Genomic DNA, 5,259 nt, shown 5'->3' on the forward strand with positions numbered 1-5,259 from the left:
GAGCATCCTGAAGAACTGGGGTAGCAATAAACCCCTCTTGGACCTGAGCTGGGCCCACCGGAACTGCTGGGGCCGAAAACACGTCATCAAAGTCAACATGAGGCTCCGCCACTGGTGCTGCTACTCCGGGATGAGCTCTGCCCTTACATTAGCCTCTTGCACGGCCTCAGTCTCGCCCTCTGCCCCTCATGGGAGCTGCTGGTTAGTGGATGAGGAAGCACGTGTTCTCGCCACCTGCGAAAGAACAGAGTAGAAGTTCAATTAGCATTGAGAAACCAAACCGCACGATAGGTGAGAATAAATGTGAAGTTGTTCCTAACTCTGTAGCCTCTGGAAGATAAATACAGACGTCTCCATACCGATCCTTCAGACTCTACTAAGCTTATCTGTGAACTGTGACACCCATGTAACCTAGAGCTATGATACCAACTTGTTACGACCCAGATTTCCCACCCTCGGGAGTCGTGATGGCGCCTACTAATGTGAGCTAAGTAAGCCAATCATTTAACTACTTATTTTATTACTCAATTATTTCTTTAAAACAAATATAAGACGATAACATGAAAATAGCGGAACTTTAAATAATTAAGTAGAAGATAACAACTAAATATCTGAAATCTGCATATATTACAACTCTTAAAACCTAAAACACCCAAAACCTAGTGTCACAGTGTCACAGACGGTCTAAGATTTACTACATACAAAGTCTGAAGAAAATGACAATACACTGTTTCTGAATAAAAGGAAAATGAAACAGGAAATACGAATAGAGGAGACGCCAGGGCCTGCGGACGCTTGCAGGTCCACCTTGGATCTCCGCATGGACTGAAGGTAGCCTCCACACTACTATCCAAAAGCTGCTAAGGGATCTGCACATAGTGCAGAGTGTAGTATCAGCACAACCGGCCCCATGTGCTGGTAAGTATCTAGCATAACCTCGGCAAAGTAGTGACGAGGCTAGGACCAGACTACTAAATAACCTGTGCAGTTCAAATACATATACAGCGGAAAGAAATACAGAAATAACCAGTCAATATGGGAGGGGGGAGCATGCTATGGGGAGATAACAATTCCGAAGAAAGACATCTGTCGCACCTCCATTTTCCGCACCCGAGGGGGCGCAGGGGGAGTTTTTTCCAATTAAAGGACAATCGAAACGGGATTTGTTTATTTATTTCAGAGTCGCCACTTGGGAGATTTAGGGTGTCCCAAGTCACCAATTTTAATCCCGAATCGAGGAAAATAATGACTCTATATTATAGTCTGCGTACCAGAAATCCGGATAAGGAATTCTGTTAACCCAGGAGAAGGTGTTAGGCATTCCCGAGTTCCGTGGTTCTAGCACGGTCGCTCAATTGTTATATTCGGCTTGATTATCTGATTTTATACAAGTATGAACTTATGTGCAAATTTATCTTTTAACCGCTTTACTATTATTGTTTTTAGGAGAATGTGAACATCGCTTAAAACACGGCGTTGGACTGCGTCACATGAAATACACCCACAATCCGGAACGCATTTTATTTGATGTTTTGAGATTTGGATTTGGGTCGCATGAAATGCACACCCGAGCTTAAGAAAGTAAATTATTAAACACGCGCCTAAAGAGACTATCGCGTTATTATTTTGCGGAGGCCGCGAAATTCGCTAAACGACCCTCCTGAATTCTAAGTAATTTTAAACAAGTATTTACTGAGGGCCCCGCAATTTGTATTTTTATTCGGCGAGGCTCATCTCATTCTTATTTTTTAAAGAATTTGCAACGTCATGGAAATGCATCTCGGGCCACGCCACAATCAATGCGCCCGTGACTAGAGACATATTTCGACTCCGTTGAGATTTGGATTTGGGTCACATAAATGTGCACCCGAGTTTAGGGAGATAACATTATTAAAGGCGCGCCTAAAGCAACTAGCGCATTATTATTTTTGGGGTAGGGCCGTGAAATTTGCTAAACGACCCATCCCGGAATCTAAGTATTTAATACATATACTTTGTGAGGGCCCCGCAATTTGTCCCTTTTATTTGGCGAGGCTCGTCTCATTTTATTTTATTTTTTTTATTATTATTTATTTTTATTTTTATATTTTTTTTTTTTTATATTTTTAAAGGGATGCCATTTTTTACGCTTTTAACCATACTAAACCTTATAGCTTCTTTACAACTAAAATCTCATAACTTGTTAGAAGTTTAATAAAAGAGTTTTAGCGAATGAGTATTTCGGGATTAGTAATAACATGTACTAATAATAAAATTTTTTGAATGAACTAAGCGAAGTAAAGGACGAACAAATTAACGTCAAACTTGTGTCATAGAACAACTAGTCAAACTTAATTAAACGACATCAAATAAATAAGAATAACATAACATGAGAATGAACCAAAATGCGGACAATGAAACATAGGCAGAAAGTTTCCATACCAATTTTTATATTGCATCTCAATCATTCAACGTAAGTTTATTTATCTAATACATCGAGGTTTACTAACCTTAGCGCCTCGACCAACTCAGAGCGACAAACACGATTCCGACGGAATTTAAGCCGGACCTTTCTGAACGAAGAACGACGACGGAACCTCGAACAGCGCCTCGACGTACCGGACCTCGACGAACAAAACAACCTCACCGGACTGAAGCAACGGCTGAGCTACTCAGCAACGCAGCGACGCAGCAACAGCTGCTGTATTTTTCGACGCAGCAACTGCTGCGAGAAGCTGCAACAAAGGGGTCGTTGGAGGTGATGAGAGGAGCAGCTATGGAGGTCTGTTTGGTTGTTGACGGAGGTGGAGGAGTGTCCTCGTGGGTTCTCGACGCTGGGGGGGGGGCAGTAGGGTTTTTCCGGGTTTTTCTCCAGGAGGAAGACGGAGGAACAGTAGGTGACGAGGGAGGGGAACTGGTGGTTATGGGCAGTGGGGGTGCCGGGGAAGGTGACGGGCGGTCGGAGGCTTGGTGGACGTAGGGTCGACGATGGAGGTTTTGGGCGTGGAAGTGACCGGAAGGGATGAGGGAGCTTAGTTCAGTAGGGTTCCTGTTTCTTCTTCATGTGAAGAAGAAGATGAAACAGTACCCTCTTTCAAAAATATTCCCCAGTCCTTCTGTTCGTTCCCTTTTTTCTCTTAAGAAGAAAGAGGAACAGTAGTATATGTTTTCCAAATCTCAAAAGTCCCGTTTTTTCAACTTTTCCAAAAGTCCTCCCTTTTTTAATTCCCCCCTGTCCTTTTATGCTTTTGTCCGTGTTTTGCACTGGGTTTTGCCCAGAAAAATGAGCCCACGCGTGGTGGGGTTCGAGGCATATGTCCCCCACGCGTGGTGGGGTTCCCCATGTGTCCTGGACACGGTTTATTATGGGCTAGGTCCGAAAATTAGGCCTAAAACCGGGTAGTTTAAACCCGAATATTATTCTTTTGCCCGGACCCGAGAAATAGGAACACGTTGCTTAACTAGTCCTATGTAAGCAAAATAACTACCAAAAATAAGACTAGTATTTAAACAAAACTATATCTTTTTAAATATTTTTCAAGGTTTAAAATAGCTACAAAATATTAATAAAACTATTTTTTTTTGTAATTTTCGTTTTAAAATATTAAGATAAAATATGAGGTAATATTTTTGTATTTTTTCAAAGTTAAAAATGCCTATAAAACTTTAATAGAATTATTATTTTTGTATTTTTTCGAAATTATATAAGGTACAAAAATAAAGTGCAATTTTTGTATTTTTCAAGTTTATGAGAAATACATAAACTAAAATTTATATATATATATATTTTGAAATTTTCTTTTTGCAACGAAATAAAGTAAAAATAGTTAAAATAGCTATACTAGACCCAATTTCACATATTCATGCTAAAAATGTGAAAATTCTCGAGGAGGGTCAAAAATCACGTGCTTACAACATCAAGTAATGAAAGCAACAATATAACTCAGATATCAACAAAGAATCAGAAATCAACAAATGCACGGCATCACCCTTCGTGCTTTTACTCTCGTCCTCACTAAAGCAATCATATAATAAAAATGTGCACGACATCACCTTTCGTGTTTTTACTCTCTTTCCTCACCATATAATCAATAAAATCAGCACGAAATAGTACATCGTGCGACACGACATCACCCTTCGTGCTTTACACTCTTTCCTCACAATAATACACGGAATCACCCTTCATGCTTTACACTCTTTCCTCATAAAAAAAACAATGCACGACATCACCCTTCATGCTTTAATTCTCTTCCTCACCCAAACAACAATCACAAATAATAGGGCAAGGAAATAAAGAAAGTTTGCAATAAGAATCCTGGTAAGGGAACAACATCAATAACATCCACATCCCGACAAGGGAGATAACAAATAAATCATCAATGGCCCGACAAGGGTGGCAACATAATGACCTCTTCCTTTTCTCACTTTTACTTCACAATTCACTTCACAACTCGAGCCAATGCTCTAGAGGTTCAATTATCACTTATACCTTCACAATTCATTTCACAACTCGAGCCACTGCTCTAAAGGTTCAATTGTCACTTATACTTTCACAATTCGTTATACAACTTGAGCCAACGCTCCTCAATATTCATAGGTCACAATTCTTTTTACAAACTTTATACAACAATTAGAAACCATCACCAAGGCATGAAAGATACAACAAAGTCATGATAAATCACAATATAAAGACTCACGGGTATGCTAGACACCAACGTATAGATACTTGTCACCATGCCTATACGTCATACTCAACAATTACCACATAGCAAGTAAGACTCAACTCCTAATCCCTCAAGCTAAGGTTAGACCAAACACTTACCTCGATGCCACGAACACAATTCACAATTCAATTATAGCTTTACCCCTTGATTCCACCACCAATTCGCTCGTATCTAGTCACAAGTTACTTAATTACATCAATAAATGCTAAATGAATCAATTTGAATGCATGAAAATGAGTTTTCTAAAGTTTTACCCAAAAAGTCAAAAATCGCCCCCAGGCCCACATGGTCAAAACCTGAGGTTCGAACCAAAACCCGTTTACCCATTCCTCCACGAGCTCAAACGTATAATTTATTTTGAAATCAGACCTCAAATCGAGGTCCAAATCCCCAATTTTTGAAAAAAACTATGTTCTACCCAAAACACCCAATTTCCCCCATGAAAATCATTGATTTTGAGTTGAAATCATGTTAAAAGATGTTAAGGAGTGAAGAAAATGAGTTGGAAATCACTTACCAATGTTTTGGAGAAGAAAGGTTATTTGAAAAATCGTCT

Source organism: Nicotiana tabacum, chromosome 20, assembly GCF_000715075.1.
Source record: "Nicotiana tabacum cultivar K326 chromosome 20, ASM71507v2, whole genome shotgun sequence".
Lineage (NCBI taxonomy): Eukaryota > Viridiplantae > Streptophyta > Magnoliopsida > Solanales > Solanaceae > Nicotiana > Nicotiana tabacum.